Here is a 21640-nt window from a genome sequence, read left to right as displayed (position 1 = left end):
CCTAGATAGTGTTGCACCAGTCAAGACCAAACAATTCAGAGAGAAAAGGCTTGCTTCATGGTACAGTGCAGGACGCGTGCCTTAAAACTGGCTGCTCACAACCATGAACGTAAATGGAGACACACAAAACTAGAATGTTTCTGAATTGCATGGAAGCACAGCCTCACCGACTACAAACATGCCTTATCTAAAGCCAAATCACAGTACATCTCTTCCCTTATAGAAAACAACAAAGACAACCCTAGATTCCTTTTAAGCACTGTATCAAATCTAATTGGCATCAAAAAGAAAATCAACCCCATTGTCCCCTCTGATTTCTGTAGTAATGACTTTATCAGGTTTTTTAATGATAAAATTGATTGCATTCGCCTCAAAATCCAAAATCAGTCCAAAGTCACACTGGCTTTTGTTGATGAACCCCCCGCCAGCTCTGAGGTGGACTTAGACTACTTCAATTCTGTCAATTGAAAATGACTTGCTTAGTTTAATTAGCTCATCTAAATCATCTTCATGGTTACTGGATCCTATACCAACACAATTATTTAAACAAATCTTACCTAAAGTCATTAGACCATTGCTCACAATAATAAATTCATCCCTCAACATTGGATATGTACAAAAACTTCTGAAACTAGCGGTAATCAAACCAATTATTAAAAAACCCAATCTTGTCCCTCTTGTGCTCACAAACTACAGGCCAATATCAAACCTCCCTTTTATTGCTAAGATTCTAGAAAAAGTCATGTCACAGCAGTTGTGTTCTTACCTACAAAACAATGACATTCATGACATTTTTCAGTCTGGATTTAGACCAAATCACAGCACAGAAACAGCTCTAACAAGAGTAACTAATGACTTACTCCTTTCACATGTTAAGGGCTATATCTCTACTCTGGTGCTGCTTGACCTTAGTGCAGTGTTTGATACCATAGATCATGTGATGCTTCTTGATAGGCTGGGAAATCTGGTAGGAATAAACGGATCTGCCTCTCTTGGTTCAGATCCTATTTATCTGACCATTATCAATTTGTTTACCTGAATAATAAATCCTCTAATCATACTTTAGTTAAATATGGTGTTCCACAAGGATCCGTGCTTGGCCCTGTATTGTTCACACTCTACATGCTGCCACTGGGTAGACCAATTCATAAGCATGGTATTCAATTCCTCTGTTACGCTGATGACACACAACTGTACATATCAGCCAAACCTAATGATGTTGCTTGTCTGAATGAAATTAAAGACTGGATGATGCAAAATTCCCTCGTGTTAAATTCTGATAAAACTGAAGTCTTGTTACTAGGTACAGATACTCAGATACATTCACTCAGAAATGCTGCTATTAATTCTGATAATTCAACAGTAAGACACAATACCATCATTAAAACTTAGGGGTAGCCTTTGATTCGACTCTCACATTTGATACCCACATATCCAATACAGTCAAAACCGCCTTCTTCCACCTACGCAATATTGCCAAAATTTGGCATATTTTATCCTTAAAAGATGCAAAGAAACTAGTGCATGCTTTTATAACTTCACATCTAGACTACTGCAATGTGCTCCTGGCAGGGAGCTCAGGTAAAGCATTACACAAGCTTCAGTTCAAAATGCAGCAGCCAAGGTGCTCACTAGAGCTAGAAAATTCGACCATATCACCCCAGTTCTCTCGTCCCTACACTGGCTACCTGTAAAATTTCGCATTGACTATAAAATACTCCTCTTAGCTTATAAATCTCTAAATGGTTTAGGCCCGCAGTATCTTACTGAACTTCTCATACCTTATCGCTCGTCACGTACACTTCGTTCACAGGATGCCCATCTACTCTTTGTTCCTCGCTTTAAGAAAAACACTGCAGGAGGAAGAGCCTTTTCTCACAAAGCTCCTCAACTCTGGAATAGACTTCCGGTTACTGTTCGGGGCTCAGACACCCTCTCAGTCTTTAAATCTAAGAACCTACCTTTTCAAACAAGCTTTTGGTTAATCATTCACTTTCAGGTTACTCCTTCTCTATTAGTGTTTTCGAGCTGGTTTTCATATTATCACTGCTCTGTATTAACCCGGTCATATGACCATAGCTACAGCTTTTTTAGTTAGCTTTCTAGTAACCGCCAACACGCTGTCTGTCGCTGGGTTCTCTTGCTTGACCTGTGGAAGCTTTTTTTGCAGGACAAATTTGCCTGTTCTTTACCATGACCCTACTAACCTCTGTATTTTTATTTGTTCCCTTTGTCTGGTTTTCTTTCTCCTGTCTCTCTCATGCTTTGAGATGTCCTGCTGCTCTCCAGATGTTGCCCTGATCCAGCTCCTGTGTATTCTGTACAAGATCCTGGCCTTGTCTCATCTAAACTCTCATGCTTGGCCATGCTGTTTTATGTCAAATTAACTCTGCACCTACTTTTAACTCACACAGAATCACCGATCCCCTCCTCCTTCCAGCACTAATATACTACTGTAACGCCCTCGTCTCGTCAGGTTTGTTTTCTCTGTCTCCGCACATGGCTTTGTTTTGTTTATGTTCATGCCCCGCCTTTGTTCCGCCTCCTCGTCTTTACCCTCGTTGTCCGTTTCAGGTGTTTCTCGTTTGTTGGTGTATTTAGGTCACCTTCCCTCACTTCCTGGTGTCGTTCATTGTTCCTTGTTTCGTGTGCGTTGTTCTCTGTTTCGATTGTTCTCTGTTCTTCTTGTTCCTCGTATGGTTCATGTGTTCTTCGTGTTATTCGTACGTTTGCAGCCCATGTTATTCTCATGCTCGTTTCATGCCCGTTTCATGCCCCAGTCGTGTTATGTTTGTTTCGTTAAGTTTTGTTAATAAAGTCTGTGTTCTCAGCGTTTGCGTCCGCCCTCCTTCAGTCCGCACCCCTCATCCCTCATCAACCCTAACAACTACATTCACATTACTATAACCCATTCATCTGTCATCATTTCACTTTTACTTCTGTTCTGTTCTCTGTTGTTTCTCCGGTGTCGACCCGAGGAGGATGGCTTCCCCGTATGAGTCTTGGTTCCTTTCAAGGTTTCTTCCTCGTGTGCTAAGGGAGATTTTCCTTGTGACTGTTGCCCCTGGCTTGCTCATAGGAGGCTTGGACCCGGATCTCTGTAAAGCTGCTTTGTGATGACGTTTCGTTGTGAAAAGCACTATATAAATAAAAGTTGATTTGATTTGTATGGAAGAAACGCTGTCTTCATTGAGCCCGCAGCATTCTTAAAGATTCCTGACACCCTGCTCATAGTTTGTTTGTCCACTTGCTTTCTGGCAGGTGCTCCAGGAGCCTCCAGATCAGGACAAGTAGATTGACAAACAGCTTCTTCCCCAGAGCTGTCTCCTTACTGAACTCTGTCCACCGATAACACATACTCATCCGTAATCTGGTCATTGACTGTACTACATTCTCTGCATACTATATTTACACTATACATAATTGTATATTATATTGGGTTACACATATTCTGCACATTCAATTAATGTAAACATATCCAACCCACCTTTGGTAACCCACCATGTAAATTAGTTCTCTATATATCAAGTTTGTAGTATTTATATATCCATTGTATATCATGCATTATAGCATTTTCTACTCCATCTGCACATCATGTCTTTCTCGCCAAACTATATTTATTATGTTATAATCCATCCATCCATCCATTATCTGTAACCGCTTATCCAATTTAGGGTCGCGGGGGGTCCAGAGCCTACCTGGAATCATCGGGCGCAAGGCGGGAATACACCCTGGAGGGGACGCCAATCCTTCCCAGGGCAACACAGACACACACACATTCACCCACACCTACGGACACTTTCGAGTCGCCAATCCACCTGCAACGTGTGTTTTTGGACTGTGGGAGGAAACCGGAGCACCCGGAGAAAACCCACGCGGACACGGGGAGAACACACCAACTCCTCACAGACAGTCACCCGGAGCTGGAATCGAACCCACAACCTCCAGGCCCCTGTGCCGCCCTTATGTTATATATATATATATATATATATATATATATAAATTCTATATATGTACATTCAGCACTTACTGCTTACTATCAGCCTGCATCTCTTAAATATCTCCATTCCCACTGCAACACTGAACTGAATGTTATGTGTGGATAATACAAATTTAAATGTTGTATATTAATGGACATTTGGTGTATTTAGTCTACATTTTTAGAAGGATGTCCTTGCTCACAATGTGACAAAATGTTAATATTATTTGAAAAATAATTATGTGATAAATATCAAGACTGATCAATATAGAAAACCTCATCATAATAACATTTTTGGCCATATTGCCCAATTCTAATCCAAGCCTTACATCACCAAACGAAATGCTGCCACTGGATTTTAGAGCAGTGGAGAGTGTTCTCTGGAGTGAAGAATCACTCTACTCTGTCTGGCGTTCTGATGGAGAAGTTTGGGTTTGACAGTTGCCAGGAGAATGGTACTTGTCTGACTGCATTATGCCAAGTGTAAAACTTGGTGGAGGGAGATTATGGCGTGGGGTTGTTTTTGAGGAGTTGGGCTCGACCCCCTAGTTCCAGTGAAATGAATTCCTAATGCTTCAGCACACCAGGGGATTCTGGACAATTTCCTACTCCCAACTTTGTCGGAACAGTTTGTGGATGGCCCTCCTCGTTTCTAACATGACTATGCACCAGTGCACAAAGCAATGTTCATAAAGACATGGATGAGTGAGTTCGGTGTGGAAGAAATTGACTGGCCCCCTGACCTTGACCTGACAGACCACCTTTGGGATGAATTAGAGCAGAGACTGTGAGCCAGACCTCATCCAACATCAGTGTCTGACCTCACACTTTTTTATTATTATCAAATTATCAAAAATTCCCATAAACACACTCCTAAACCTTGGGGAAACCCTGCCCAGAAGAGTTGAAGTTGTTATAGCTGTAAAGGGTGAGAGACCTCATTGAACCCTCTGGATTAAGAATCGGATGTAACTCAAGTTCATATGCGTTCGAAGGCACACAAGTGGAAATACAGTGGAGGTATTGAAGTTGTACCTTTAAGGGTAGCACAACAGTGACGTTTTGTGAGAGTGGTGTTACATCTCCTCTGTGTCACCAGGGGGCGATCAAACTCAGAGAGCTGCAGTTTCAGATATCTGATACATGACAGTTCAGTACAAACTGTATATTCCGAATGCTACAAGGGGGGCCCTATAAGGGATTTAAGTAAATGTGTTGGTTCAATTTTGAACCATTACTACTTTCTATAAAAATGTTTCTCTAAACATTGAACATTTCTATATCTCACTTTAATCCATTCACTCGAGGCAAAAACACAGTAGCAGATGTGTGGGGAGTGTGTGTTGTTGTAATTTCAGGTTTATTCTTTCAGTCTCTTCTTAGTCTTTGGCGACTCAAATGTGTCCGCTGGTGTGAGTGTGTGAGTGAATGTGTGAGTATGTGTGTTGCCCTGTGAAGGACTGGCGCCCCCTTCAGGGTGTATACCTGCCTTGTGCCCAGTGATTCCAGGTAGGCTCGGACCCACAGCGACCCTGAACTGGATAAGGGTTACAGATAATGAATGAATGAATGAATGAATATCATTTTATGGCAGAGTATCATTTATATTGAAGTATATTAAAATGAAGTAGAATTATATGCTTTCCTTCTGTTTTCTTTGCTATCAGTCACTCTCTGGTCCCTTACTCATTAATTTGTTCATTTGTTGTTCAGGAATTATCCTGGTCCTAAGTCAACAAATATACTTACCGACACTTGTTTTATATGAAAATAATATTTTACAATCTGGAATTGAAAGACAAAAATGTTATAAATGGACTAAAGTTTTGAATGTTTAATTACCAATAAGTAAGCTCAATGTGTTAAATACCTATCTGTCTGTTTTCCTTATCTTGTGAGTTGTGTGCGAGAGAAAAAGTGGGGGCTGAAGACAGCAGCAACTGACCACAGCCCAGCAGCAGAAACGGGTACTAAAGTCAATGCGAGCAGCTGGATCCTGTCTGAGCAAGGCCTGTACTCTTTCTCAAATACCTGCATTTAATAATGTATGTAAATATACTCATATAGTCATTATTGCTGATACTCATTTAGACTTCTTTTACAGGCTATTGTAAGAAATTTTTCAATTTAGGATTAATTTTCAGTTGTGTGTGGGCATATAAGAGACTATATGACATTTATGAAAAGAAAAGCTTGGCAACAGTTTGACTCATGCAGTATTAAGACAATATACTTTTTAGGTTTATAATTCCATTAAGAGTTGTAAAAGGTGTTTAGTATTTGAGTTAGTTCTGAGTAAACTGGAGTTAATAGGAAGTTTAGTATAGTGATTTTTGCTGTTTTCAGGTGATCGGATGCATTAATTACTTAGTAAAGGGTATTTAGCAGTGTGAATTTGCATTGCATATTAAGGTTTGAACTCTCTGAAGTTGGCGAACTATAATCAGGGGTAATTTCTGTTGATACAGTGGCTATAAACCTATGAAAAGTAGGGAGAAAAAAATTATTAAGTGTAAACTGGTTAAAAATTAATAATTAGTATTACTTTATAATCAGGATATATTAAACCAGTATAATGCCAAAAATGAGCACTGAAGTTGTTCTGTTACTATTGCTGTATAATTTTGAATGTAGCACTCCCTTGTGGTGAATCAAAATATTGTAGCTTTATTTTATGTCTTTGTTGAATGAGGTCATTCAGGAAGTGGTTCTAACACATGGAGAGTGGAGAGTAGCCATACAGTACCAGTTGTTCATCTGTTTGAATCTGCTTTCATCCTGTGCTCTGATAGCATCCTCTGTATGTATATAGATTATATTGTACTCTTTATTGAGTCTGCATTTATGTTTTATAGTATTTTGTATGTTTTGGGATGTTATTAATAATATTACTTAAATATGTGTTTACCTGGGAAAATTGCAATTCCATTTAATGTCAGCTAATCTCTGTGTTTAGAGAGAACTTTATCATATGGAACTCTTGTTTAGACTAATATTTTAATCCAAGACAGCTCATACCTGTTATTAAAAGAAGTAATATTAGGCTGTATTGTTTTGCAGTTTCACCCTTTCAGAAATCATTAAACCTGTGGATAAACAAACAAAAGTCTTCAGAGTCATGGTTGAAGAAAGGTGTTTATCTGACTGTCTAGTCACACCATCTCTGTGAATCGAGGAATTTCTGCATCACAGGACAGCGCAGCCCACAGCAAACAGCAAACCTGGTAGCACACCTCATTGATTACTACAGACACGTATACAGTTTACCAATACTCTCTGATTCATACAATGAACAGGCATCTTCACTAATTACTAGGGCTTCTGCGTCACATTCCTCTCAGCGCTCGAGAAGTTCATCACCAGTCACCACAGCTACGATGGCTGAGCAGAAGGTGCTAAAGCACGTCTATATTTTGCAGAAAAGGAGATGCAATTTAAATTAGAGAAAGCTCAACTGGAAGCTTCAACTGCTGAGATGTTAACTTTAGAAAAAGAAGCTGCTGCAGCCGTAGCAGAAGCTGAGGTTTGGAAACAGCGTCAGATGCTAATAGTGAGAAACACAGCTGCAATCTCAAGCTAGATGCTATGCCTCTTGATCCTGAACAACGCACAAAAGATTGTGTAGTAGAATGTTAACAAATATGCAGATAAACAATTAACCTCTCTGGTAGATGTGCTACCTCAAGATAAGATGAAACATTCATTCATTCATTCATTATCTATAACCGCTTATCCAAGTCAGGGTCGCGGGGGGTCCAGAGCCTACCTGGAATCATTGGGCGCAAGGCAGGAATACACTCTGGAGGGGGCACCAGACCTTCACTGGGCAATAAGATGAAACAAGTGCATGCAAATCCTGTTCAACCCAACTCTCCCTCTGTTTTGCAACCCAAGGCAGAAGAAGGTTTTCCATCTGTTGACACTAAAAATGACTCTTGAAAATCCGGTTCCACCATTAGATTGCTTAAAAACTCGGAGCCCATTCCATGCTCCAAATGCATCTTATGCCCGAAGAAGTGAGCAGAATAATAATAACTTTTCTCCCCTAGTCCATGGATATGTACCACAACATTCTCACTGTGACGATTCTAAAATGTCTGATTTTGTCAGGTTTCTCGCTCGTCGTGAGCTGGTCAGTACTGATTTACTCCAATTTAACGACCAACCTGAGAGCTACAAATCTTGGCGGCGTTCTTTCCAAAATGCAGTTGATGACTTGAATTTGACATGCAGTGAAGAGATCGATCTCTTGGTCAAGTTGTTGGGAAAAGACTCAGCTGAGCATGCCAGCCGTATTAGAACCATCCATGTTAATCAGCCAGAGAGGGGACTGAGGATGATTTGGAACAGATTAGATGAATGTTTTGGCTCACCAGAGGCCATTGAGAATGCACTTTTCCAGAAACTAGAAAGCTTTCCCAAAATTAAAAGAATATGCTTGTATCTGAAGAAATGAGAAGATCCCTCAAAATAGCACTCTCAGAACCTTGGACCCTATCATTGATATTCATGGTCTGCTGAGATTTGGGGCTCAAACTTTCTGGGACAAGTGGAGAAAGCAGTATCTTCACACACTACAGTCACGCAGGAAGTGGCAGGATAGTAATGTAAATATGGACCCTGGTAACATTGTGCTTCTCGAGGATAACCAGTTGAGAAGTAATGAATGGCCATTGGGGCTTATCACTCAAGTCTTCCCTAGCAAAGATGGCAAAGTACGAAAATTGGAGATCAAAGTCTGCAGAGGCGAGGGCCTAAAGTTTTATTGAGGCCTGTTTCTGAGACTGTTCTTATTCTTCCTCGAAAGGTGGACAAATAGATATTAAACTGATGATGCTGTTGGTGGCATTTGATCATGCCAGGTGAGGAGTGTTCTGTTACTATTGCTGTATAATTTTGAATGTACCCTTGTGGTGAATAAAAATATTGTAGCTTTATTTTCTGTTTTTGTTGAATGAGGTCATTCAGGAAGTGGTTCTAACACATGGAGAATGGAGAGTAGCCAGACAGTACCAGTTGTTCATCTGTTTGAATCTGCTTTCATTCTGTGCTCCGATAGCATCTTCTGTATGTATATAGATTATTTTGTGCTCTTTATTGAGTCTGCATTTATATTGTATAGTATTTTTATGTTTTGGGATGTTATTAATAATATTACTCATAAAGGTGTTTACCTGGGGAAATTGCAATTCCATTTAATGTCAGCTAATCTCTGTGTTTAGAGAGAACTTTATCATATGGAACTCTTGTTTAGACTAATATTTTAATCTAAGACAGCTCATATCTGTTGTTAAAAGAAGTAATATTAGGCTGTATTGTTTTGCAGTTTCACCCTTTCCGAAATCATTAAACCCGTGGATAAACAAACAAAGGTCTTCAGAGTCATGGTTGAAGAAAGGTGTTTATCTGACTGCCTAGTCACATCATCTCTGTGAATCGAGGACAGTACAGATGTTTCAAAAGGTTACTCCTGTTGAGATAGTTAAGGAAAATAATCCTTTAATAAAAGGAATTGATCTGCTAAATTTTATAAGCCTAACATAGACCAACCATGGCCGGTAGAGGGGACATTCAACCCAGATGTAATTAAAACTATGGAGGTACTTGTGGCCACATGCAAATCAGGGCAGAAAAAAAGGAAGTGGAGAAAAGCACAGGGAAATAAAGACAAATAGAGCTTAGCATTCTCCAGTTATTTGAATAAGAGAGTCAGAAACAGATAAAGGCTGCAAAAAAAGAGGGATAAAGGTTCAGAAGCAATAGGTCATCGTACTAAATTAATAGAAAAACAAATGGCAGATATAAATGTACCTTTTTCACATGTGGACTATTTTAAGACACCCCACCCTATGAGAAGGAAGCAAAAACTGAGGAAATCTATCCTCATCTGCCAGTGATCAGTCAAGGAGGTAGCTATCACATCCAAGATGAGGATTACGATGTAATAGAAGCAGGCTAAGCAGAGACAACAATAAAACTGTATCCGAGTTCCAAAATCAAAAAGACGTCTGCAGACTAAAGGACACCTGAGAATGAGAAGGAGGACAGTTGGAGATGATGATGATGATCTGACTTACCAGGAAGAGATCATGGTTGGATAGCAATTAGACGAATATTGGCTAAAGCAGAAAAAAGAGGAGATATGAGTAGAAGGAAAGAGGACTCAAGAGATGAAAGTACTGATGAAACAGAAAATGAAGACAGTGATGATGGTTGGAAAAGTAAGGGAACTTTTTCTTCAAGAAGATTCCATCCTGCAGCATCCAGTACAAAAATAGAAGAAGACTAACAGAGAACTTTAAGAGAAATAGAAAGAGAAATGAATCAATCCCTATCATAGTTAGATAATGCTCTTAGCTTAGAAAGCCAAAAAGCACTGGAGACAAAACTGAAAGAATTGCTGGTATATAAGGAACAATTGAGTAATGAAGACACTAAAATTGTCACTAAACTAAATCTGAAAGACCATATACATTACGCCCAAGAAAAGGGAAGACATTTGAAAAGATGTGTCCAGTGATTGTCCGTGGACAGAATTTGGAGTACAAGCCTTGGCAGAATACTGATATGTCAGATGGAAAAGTTGCCTAGTCTGCAAGATGGAGCACATCCATGGATTTCAAAATTGGAAGAGCTTCTCGTGGGAACGCAGCCTGCAATAAGAGACATAAAGAGACTTTTAGCAAATCTCCTGGGGGTTCCAGCCATGGAAGAAATTCTACAGAAAACAGGTTTGAATCGATATGTATGAACTTCTGTTAATGATCCAGAGCTGTTTTCTGCAAATAGAAGTCGAACATGGAGAAGATTGAAAGATACATTCCCAACAAATGTTCATCCTGATAATATCCTGATTGAGCCTTTAGGAGAGGAAGAAAACCCAAGAGCCTATGTGTCAAGAGCCCATCAGGTATGGGGAAATGTCACAGGAAATGAGACACAACCTCAAGTGATCCAGTCCACATCGGTTGTGCCAGTTACTTTCTGGCCACAGCCAGTTTTTGGTCAGATGCAGAAAGAGGCAGAGGAAGTTTAGGTAGAGGAAGACCAGGAAAATTTAATTTGAACTTTCAGCAGTCTCCTGAAGTGTGCTACAATTGTGGAAAGTTTGGTCATTTTGCTCGTGAGTGCAACAGTCCAGGAGGAAACTTCAGAGGATATCAGGAGGAAGATTAAAAAAAGTAAAAAAAAAAAAGTTACTTGAGTAAATTGATTATGTCATTAGCAAGTGCACAATTCGCCTGGAAATTAATGTTCAGGGGGGTCCAACACATAAATTAGGTTTGGAATTTGATGATATAATAAAAAACAGATAGAAGGTAAATACTAGTTGTTGTGGAAAATAATTTATTATTTAAGCCTGAGGTTTGTCTAACTAAGTAGAAGCTCAAACTGTTGCCAATGTTTTGTGTAGAGAAATCATAAGCAGGTGGGAACTTCCCATTCAGATAATGGGAAAGAGTTTGTGGATAAAACAGTGAAATTACTTTTGAAAAAATTGGGAATTAAGCATTGCCTGGGTCCAGTATACCATCCACAAAGCCAAGGGATTTGTGAACAAATGAATGGTGTTTCAAAAAATCGGATGATTTTATTTGTGTCTGACATTTTTGTTAAAGATACTGGTTGTTGTTTCTTTCTTCCAGAATGAAAGGGGGAAGAACACTGTAAGGGTGAATGGTTGCTCGAGATTCCGATGTACTACAGAGATCCAAACATCCAACAGAGGACAATAAAACTAAAGGACTTTGAAACAGAACTGTGGAAACTTGATCAGATTCAACGTCTTCAACATTACATCCAAAGGTGATTCTACTGAAGGACTGTGGAGTGACACAATTTCATGTGTTTCTTAATATTGAATTGTTTTATTAACTGATCATTTTTTGGATATTGATAGAATTTTGGATGAGTGATACTTAAAAAATGTAACAACTGTTTACAATGATGATTATAGACTGATGCAATTTTTCATTCATTATCTGTAACCGCTTATCCAATTCAGGGTCGCGGTGAGTCCAGAGCCTACCTGGAATCATTGGGCGCAAGGTGGGAATACACCCTGGAGAGGGTGCCAGTCCTTCACAGGGCAACACATACACATACACACACATTCACTCACACATTCACACCTACAGACACTTTCTGAGTCACCAATCCACCTACCAACGTGTGTTTTTTAATAATAAAATTGAGAATATTAGACAACAAACTCTAGCCACAGGATCAAATCCATCCTGGCTGCCACCTGATGTGAATGAAATAAAACATAATATAACTGTAAAAGAAAGACTTGAAACCTTTTACCCACTCCCACAATTAGAACTAGAGAAGATTATCACCTCCGCAAACTGTACAACTGTACAACAGCAACAAAACAGAGGTCCTGCTTTTGGGTCCAAAAGTGACAAGAAATAAATTATCAGATTTAATTTTAGATCTAGCTAACTTTCCAGTTAAACCTGGTTCAGCAGCAAAAAATCTTGGTGTCATAATTGACCCGGATTTATCATTTGATCAACACATAGGTAGTATCACTAGGACAGCTTTTTTACATCTTCGCAATATTGCTAAGATTAGAAATGCCTTATCCCTCCAGGACGCAGAAACATTAGTACATGCCTTTATTACTTCAAGGCTTGACTACTGTAACGCACTACTGTCAGGATGCACCAGCAGCAATTTAAGAAAACTTCAACTAGTTCAAAATGCTGCAGCTAGGGTCCTCACTAAAACTAGAAAATTTGAACATATCAGCCCAGTTTTATCATCACTTCATTGGCTGCCTGTTAAATTCCGCATTGACTACAAAATTTTGTTATTAACATATAAAGCTCTACATGGGCTTGCTCCTGAATATCTTCAAGATACAATTTCCTATTATGAGCCTCCACGTTCACTCAGATCACAGAATACTGGATTTTTAAATGTTCCCAGAATTCAGAAGGCCTCAGCTGGGGGAAGAGCCTTTTCTTATAAAGCCCCCCAACTCTGGAATGATCTTCCAAAAAATGTTCGGGACTCAGACACAGTCGCAATCTTCAAATGTAGGCTAAAAACTCATTTGTTTAGTTTATCATTTGGTAGCTAATGCTCCCCCATAGATAAAGGCGGCAGATCCAGGGGGTCCATGGACACAGGGAATTATAGTATACTGAGACGCTGGTGCTGTCGTCCCGCCGCTTCTCGCGATCACTCAGGTTTGTTGACGGTGGAGCGGAGGGATGCCAGTGTTTCAGGATGCTCCCGTGTCTGTGTGTCCTTCTGGTTCCCTCCTTTTAGTTAATGCTGTCATAGTTAGATCTGCCGGAGTCATTAGCCACACTCTGGAAATTTTCATATTTTCTACTTTACAAACACAAAACAGTTCAAAACTAATTCCATCCCTTTACATCTTTCCGAGTAAACGACTGCCCACCTGTCTGTCTGGACACTGATGGATGACTGTCGAGATCCTCCTCCACGCTTCAGACCAGCTGCCCACGCTCCAGCAACCACCAAGTGCCTTGAAGCTGTCCCTACACTGAAGTTCTCATGGACTACTAACTATCATCACCAGTAGATTGACCAGAGGAGGATGGGTCACCCCTTGTGAGCCTTGGTTCCTCCCAAGGTTTCTTCCTCAGCTGGGGGAGTTTTTCCTTGCCACTGTCGCCCCTGGCTTGCTCACTTGAGGGTTTTACATTTGTCTTTACATTTCATGTCAAATCTTGTCTTACTGGAATTCTGTGAAGCTGCTTTGTGACAACATCAGTTGTGAAAAGCGCTATATAAATAAATTTGATTTGATTTGATTTGATTTTGTTTTTGGAATGTGGGAGGAAACCCACGCGGACACAGGGAGAACACACCAAACTCCTCACAGACAGTCACCTGGAGCAGGGGGAATTAAGGTATAAATGAATTAAGGTATTAAGGAATTAAGGTACAAAGGGGGAATTAAGTATATTAAAATGAAGTAGATTTTAATGTCTACATGGGCATATGTTATTCAGTGGGTGCAGTACATAGGATGACCCATTGTTTTAAAATTTTCCTATATAGGGTTTTTGTCTCTGTGTGAATGGGATGTTGGGTAAGCTTTCCTGGAGGTAGCAAGACAGGATGTCCTTAAATGGTATCTCTTTTTACCAGGACAGGAAATTAAGTAAACAAAAGACATAGTATTCACCACATGTTAACACTGACCAACCTATATAAGCTAAACCTGCAGTTAACATTTCAGAAGATATTGGCTAACTTCTCAGCAAGCTGTCCATTGGGGCTTGATGCTGTTTTTTTTAATTGTAATAAACCTGATTATTTTGCAATAATCTCCATTCTGTTCCCGTCTGACAACAGCAAACCCTTCAACAATCTGTAACTGGGTAAATTTACTTAACAATTCAAAACATATAGTTGTTTTTGTAGTGAATAAGGTCTGTTCTTTGTTGGTTTTATTTAATTTTTATTATGTTCCTCCAGGACCATGATGCAACACATGATTCATGAGCACAGACAAATACACACAGGACATACCATGTGGTTCTGACCATCAATCAGTGCACAGTACTGAGAAATATAGAATGAGGTAGTGTGTACAAAGATGTGTCATGATATGACAAAAAATCAGACATTAGACAACATGGCCCCCTACTGCTTCCACCTTGACCTGGGGATGACCAATCAAAGCTGATCAGCAGGTCTAAGGGCCAGAGCCATAGACATTTATAGACTAAAAGCAAGATTTTGCAAAAACATTCTGCAATAACATTCATCAACAATTTACAAAATCATCTGATTTTTCTGAAAGACATTAAAGTAAAGACTTGAGTAAAAACATTTACATTTTAAATATTTCTTAATCCTAATACAGCCCAGTTTTAAGAACATCACCAGCTGACCATCACAAACACAGTGAGAATCCCTGACCACATCTTAGTCCTCTGCAGGTGAGTTAGAATTTCTAAGGATTTTAGAAAGTCATAACCATTTGGCTCAGGTCAGTCGCCAGAAAGAGTTGCTTTAGGAGGGCAGAAGATGCTGGGGGAAGCTGTGAACAGGAGTTTTGGGATAAGGGATGCATGTATTTTGCACTGATTTTCTTGAGTCTGGGGACTGTGTTAGACATAGAACTGTGTAAAAACGTTAACACCTGTAAGAGGTCTGCCTGGGGCTGGGGCGAGGCTGCCTGCTAAGCCACCCCCAGTCACTAGAGGGAGACAGAGACACTCTTAATTTGGGCAATTGGTTCCACCAGGGCTACTCCTACTTAAGGGAAGCCAACACACACATCAGTGCTCAGTCTTGGGGTTTTCTTTACAGAGTGCTGTGCAAGTCTGGCTGGTAATTTGGTAAAGGCTCTTGAGTTTTCTCCTGGGTCTCTCTATCTTCTTCTCCACCACCAGAGCTTTCCCTCTGGTTTTTCTCTTGGGATTCAATATTTTCTTTTCTTTACCATTTTTTGGTATAAATAAATAATTAGAAATAAGTTGTGATCTATCTTTAATTTCTTTTGTCTCATCTTGTCCCTCCCTTTTTGTTTTGGGAAACTCTCTTGCCTTTGTTTTCTTTTGCCCAATTCTGAGCTGATCAGTTTTTCCCTGACATCTTAAGTTTTCATTTTGTCTCGGTGTTCCTAGCTTCCAGAGTTAGGGTTGTTTGTGTGTCTCTGCACTTGAGGCCTATTTCTCTAGTGCTCTGTTGTTGGCTTGCCCTGTTTCAATCCACCCCTGGGTGAGCTGCCCATTACAACATTGAAGGGCTATGAGTAAAGGGGTTCAAGTTTGTGAACCCTATTTAGGAGTATGTCTCAGTGGCAGGGAAAGTTAGAAAAGGGCTGTTCCTAATTATTTTGCCTAGGGTTAAGGGGAAGACAAAATTTTGCCATAAAGCTAACAGGCACAGTGCTAATGAGAGATTAGCAGCTAATGTTAATAAACAGATGAGTATTAGCGGCAGAGTTGACAAGGCAAGTAGGTCATTGTTGAAGCTGAGTGACATGGGGCTGGAGGCTGTGCACCGTGAGGAGTTCTGTTTTGTTCAGGAGTCTGACTCAGAGCTCTCTTGGGTCTTGTTGACCTGAGGGGACTGTTAAAATGGTGTAGTGGATGTTGGTCATACACCCCGATACATATATATATAATTTTATAATTTGTTTTATAGCCTTGACCTTATTCAAACTCCTCCAACCTCTGATATTTGACTTAATGATATTAATTAAGATTTATAATTGGTTTAAGCAATTAAAACATTAATAATTAGTTTGAGAATGAATAATAATCATGCTAAATGAGTTCTTCAGGATTTTCAGAAATTCTAATGAATAAATTGCAAACACTGTGACTTCAAATAATGAGAGTTTTATTAATAAAAAGAAGATATTTAGTTAACATAGCACAACCTTGTAATCTCACGGTGTCCGGCAGGGGGAACTGATTTTGACCTTAAGGTGAGCTAGACACTTCTAACTTGTGACTAAATTGTTGCTAACTAAGGTTAATAAATGGTAAATTATAAAGAGGGTTTGTTTGGACATCAGCTACTGAAAAGGTGTTAAATACGCTAGCTTACTCGTTCGCCGTTTCACCGAGCCGTCGCGTCCTGTTGTTTAATCTCCGTGTCCCGGGGTGTTCTCGTCGTTCCCACGTGGTGAGAAGCAGGCCCGCTTATGGAGGATCTCTTTACAGTCGATTTGAAGACCCTCGATTCCGAGCTGAGCTGCGTTGATCGAGATTTCCCTTCTTCGGTTTTTCACAGGCGTGGCTGGTTTTCCACCGTAGTGGGGAGGCTTTTTCAGAGTATTAGCTAGTCTCGTTGTCCAGCTTTCCAGGATTGATGTCTTCAGGAATCAGCTTATAACGTTAATATATCTGTTATCGATTACTCAAACGGTTGATACCTTACTTTGGCCACAAATAAGTTTCACCCGCCTTGATCATTCGTGAGATCACACTTCGATAGGTAATAAACATAAACAAGATTAAAGGAAAAGAAAGATATTCAAATTACTCGACGTATTAGTAAAACTTCATACTCTTAGCTAATTTCGAGACGTCTCTCGTAAGCTTTTCTGAAGTCTGAGAGGTTTTTCTTTGTTTGTTGTCGGCGTCCTCTATTTTCCAGTTCCTTTCGTGGTCCGTTACTTCTGCAGAGTCCTCGCGACTCTTCAAACTTCGAACTCCTTGTCTGTCTTGCTGTTTGGCCTTTTCAAGGCTGGCGCGGTCACGCCCTAATGGGAGGCGTCCTCTTTCTGATTGGACGCGAGTCCAGACTCACGTGACTCTCGTGAGGGAGAGAGAGAGAGAGAGAGAGTAGGAGGAGGGGGTTTTGACTCTGTGATTCATACATAAGGAATATGAGTTTCTCGTATCAAAATTCTTATACCTGTTATCAACCTATAACAATGAGTACATTGGACTATTAATATCAGACATTTACATAAGGTCCCATCTTGAGTACATTGTTCACGTCCAATTCGTGATGATACGCTGAAAAATAAAACATTAATCCATTTTCTCTCATTCAGAGACAAAACTGATCTTTGTAATAGAAACAATCGGCATTATACATCATTTCATTAGAAGGTAGGCATTCATCTGAGGGTACAGAAAGTGACATTCATACGTTCGTTTATACACAAATAACTCAGAGATCGGCTATTTTCGCTATTGTCTTGCGGCGACTCCGAGCGAGGTGTAGTTCCGCCAGTGTCCATTTGGTGTCGTTGTTAATCCGTGTTTCAGCTGTTGGTTCACGGGAGTTCACTCGAGGTCACTTTGGTTTGAACATCTGTTGATCTCCGTGAAAGATAAGGATTAGACATTTAGGTGCCATTGTCATAAAAACGGGCCGTAAAAGCTCTCTTCTTTGTTTGAGGTTCCTGTCTCTTTAAGTTAGTTATCTCGACAGTTCCTGTTAGTTAAAAGAGAGAAGGGGGGTGTTGGGGCCATGTGTTACTTAAAAGGGTTCTTTTGATGTCTTTAGATTGGTTGTGTGTGTGTGGGGGCTGCTATGTTGCAGACGGAAAGTCTTCTGCAGACTGGAAAAGTTTTAATTCAAAACTTTTCATTTCTTGATTGTCCGATATTCATATTTGGCTCATACTCCACTACATTCCCCCCTTTCTTTTCAGTTTTATGGTTCGTCAGGGATCATGGAGCTGAAAAGAACTTTTGCTGTGGAGGAAGGTGAGGTCAGCAAGCATATTCAAACACATTTCCAGAGCTGATGTATTCCTATTAGTGTATGGGTGTATATGGAATGTGTATGTTTGCATGCTGAAGGGATCCTAATTATTTAGGGGCAGGTCTTGTTCAAACGCAACCTCGAGAGCTGATTCTTCGACATGGCCTTCGGCTTCATATCTAAAACTTGGGGGTTCACCTCTCTGGGCTCTCTTATGTCTAACGAATTTGACCATTTTATTAGACCAAGTTTCTAACCTGCTCTGGAGGGCTCGAGTGCGTTTGAAATAGAACCAAGCTATACCAAAGGTCAAAAGATATCCTAATCCTACCAGGGTAACTAGTAAGGTGTCCGGGGTGGACCATGCATAGGTGACAGGCTGAACTGGCCATAGGGGTTGAGACGATAGTTCTCTAAGAGTGTTATCTATGGGGGTTAGGTCAATGACTTGGGTTCCCTCATATTCTAGGCGAGTTAGTGTTTTAGTATCTAGCTCGATGGTGTGTTTGGAGAAGAACTCTGAGATTTCTACGTCGCTCTCATATTGGTCAGGGTTTAGGTGATACAGGGCCAGGTCTCCTACATGTAAGATTGCGTTTACGGGGACGTCTACCCAGAAGGTTTGGCTAGGAAGGAGTACCCTTTCTGAGGTGTCATGTTGATCATAGGTTAGTAGGGCCTCTCTAAAGGGGGTGTTAACCAACCAACGATTTCCAACAATTTCAGCTTGAGTACTGGTTACCAAACGTCGGGGCGTGACGACTACCGGGCATTGAGTATTACTCATCATAGGCTTAAGGCCACAGATCCCATTTGCGCTGTCACGAATGAAAGGTTTGCTAGGGCACAAGTAGTGAATGTCTTTAGTGAGTGTGCACATAAGCAAATTGGGTACCAGATATAAGTCAGGGTTATCGTCTTGGTATGCTACAAGAGATGTTGTTTTCACACGAACGTAGGCAGAATCTTGCCAGAAACCAACGTTGACAACATCTTTCAAACGGTATATGTTTTCAGGCGCCATTATGGGAAGGTTAATAATGAATGCTAATTCTCGGTCTTGAGGATTAACATAAATTGGGATGGCGCTACCTAAGGTATAGGCTAGGTGGGCCTGGAGATCAGTAACTACTTCTCGAGTTGCTGTGGATAAAATCTCCTGTACTAAGGATAGGGGCACCAGGTAAGGAGGGATTCTCCCCATGGCTAGGCTATCTACAGAGGAGCTGATTTCTTGTAGCATATCAGACAATAACATATTCACAAGCTGGATGTGGGCAAGGTCAAGTTGTACTACTGAAAGCATGGAGTTAACCGTCTGGAGCGTTTTGTTCAAAGCGACACTGTGAGCGTTGAGCACTACGACGGTGCCACGTAGGGTTTGCCCAATGGTTTGCAGGTGCTGCTGCTGTTTGTCTAATTGGGTTTTAATGTTCGGAATTTCCGCTTGCAATTCCCCTACTTGACGTTTAACAGTGGCTACATTGACGGCATTGACGGCGGACGTTCCGAGACTCAGTAGTGATCCCACAGTTGCAGCTGCCATTAACAATCCGCCTATGAAGCGTTTAGGTCGTTTATTAAAACCATTTAGTTCTGATTGCGTTACGGTAAACTTTTGTAACTGGCGGAGCATGTGAGTTACGTCGGCTTCAGCATGGCTGATAGCTTCCTCAGTCCATCTAACTCCATTCCGGCCAGTCTGCAGCGTGGTTATCGGTAGGTTTTTGCTACACGCTTCGGCGGGATTCAACCGTACAAATACTCTCTGGGTATGGAGGCGGCAATTAGTGATTAGCAGTCCCGGCTGGTCTTTCAGTATTATTCCTGAGTCAGGACCTGGTTCAATCACTTCAGGGAGCACAGCGGTTCCTAGGGAGCCGACGATCAGGAGAATGAGCAGCGGGGCCATCCTACCGGAAGAGATGCTCATGGTTAGATTTAGGGTATTTACGGCGAGTCGTTTAGATAAATTATAAGAAATTTTCACGATACCCCCCTTTTTGATAAAAATTTCCTAGGGTAAGCACTCTACAATAATTGACGATGAGGGACTAGGGTCTTGCACCCTGAGTGTCCTCAGTCTGGTTAGAAGCTCGTTGCCTGCTAAAGAGTGAGAGAAAAAGGGAAAAGGGATAGGAGAACTAAGGTGTGAGTAGAAGGTTATAGTTGTTTGTTAACTAACACTCTCCCTGCCTTTGGTTCTGCCGTTTATGATCTAACACAAGCGTTAGTATCCCCTACAAGTCCCATGGGGGTTGTGTGTGGTCGGATTTGGTTGCGGTGGACCCATTTGAATTCGGTACTGCCCCGAGCTTTGTTTATTTTGATCCTGTAAACAACGGGGGACAGTTTGTCTGTTATCTTGTAGGGACCGGACCATCGGGGTAGGAATTTGCGGGCCAAATTCCCCCCTGTTTTTCGCGACCTTCCAACAGGTTGGACAAAGATGTAGTACCATACTTTGTCCCCTATTTGGAGTTCATCGTGGGATGCTTTGTGATCATAGTACGCTTTGCGACCTTCTGCACTTCTTTCCAGTTTCTGCTGGGCAAAGGCGAAAGTAGCTTTGAGGTGTTTCTGCAGGTCCTCCATATACTGATGAGTGGTGTAGGCTACAGCTATGCTAGCTTCACCTGGCTGATATAACAGATGTAGAGGCAGAGTCATTTGTCTCCCTGTCATCAACTCAAAGGGTGAGACCCCGACCGCGTCGTGTGGGGTCGCCCGTATGGCCATCAGTACGAGGGGGAGTTTGACATCCCAGTCTCGTTGGTTTGCTGCTACGTACTTTTTCAGTATGCTAACAACAGTTCGGTTGGCTCGCTCTACCTGACCTGAGCTTTGAGGATGGTAGCTAATGTGAAGGCTGGCTTTTACTCCTAAGAGTTGCCAGAGCTGCTGCATGACCTCAGCTGTGAAATGTGTCCCTCTGTCAGAGTCGACACGGCTGGGTAGGCCAAACCGTGAGAAGACATGGTTCATCAGTAAGTATGCAGTGGTTAGTGCTGTGTCATTCGGTGCGGGGAGGCATTCTACCCATTTAGTGAATGCACACGTGACTGTGAGGAAGTACTTGTTACCTCTTACTGTTCGAGTGAGTGGTCCAACCCAGTCTATCTGGAGGTTTGACCAAGGGAAGGATACTCCTTTCTTTTGCAAGGGGGCTCTATGAAGAGGATTCGAGGGTTGAAATTGGCAACATACCAGACAGCCTTTAATGTAGTCAGCCACATCTTTTACCATGTGGGGCCAATATGCCACCTGCTTGAGCGCATGGTGTGTTGCTTTGACCCCTTTGTGTCCCGCAGATGGGGAGTCATGGGCGTGCATCAGCATCACCCCCCTGTGGCACTGAGGAACCACGAACGTAGGTGAAGTGTGCGAGTCAGTGGCATGAACTAGCAAGCCTTTGACGACTTGGAGGGACGCTTTGGCGCCGTATAGGTCTTTAAGGCCTGGTATGGGGTCAAGATCTTGTGCTGCGATGGGATT

General features: G+C 41.2%; 1 protein-coding gene and 1 long non-coding RNA gene across 2 annotated transcripts in view; one reads left to right on the top strand and one right to left on the bottom strand.

Moving 5' to 3' along the window:
- LOC136709954 (girdin-like) overlaps positions 1-21640 on the bottom strand; it is a 61639-nt gene that overhangs the window by 6661 nt on the left and 33338 nt on the right. The window lies entirely within an intron of this gene.
- On the top strand, positions 6687-14485 carry LOC136710062 (uncharacterized). The gene is made up of 4 exons (XR_010804563.1): positions 6687-6779; positions 7040-7203; positions 11626-11785; positions 11985-14485. It is a non-coding gene; the product is annotated as an uncharacterized lncRNA (long non-coding RNA).

This window comes from Hoplias malabaricus, chromosome 11, assembly GCF_029633855.1.
Source record: "Hoplias malabaricus isolate fHopMal1 chromosome 11, fHopMal1.hap1, whole genome shotgun sequence".
Taxonomy (NCBI): Eukaryota; Metazoa; Chordata; class Actinopteri; order Characiformes; family Erythrinidae; genus Hoplias; species Hoplias malabaricus.
Note: the sequence above shows the minus strand (reverse complement) of the source record. Positions and strands in the feature narration are given on the sequence as shown.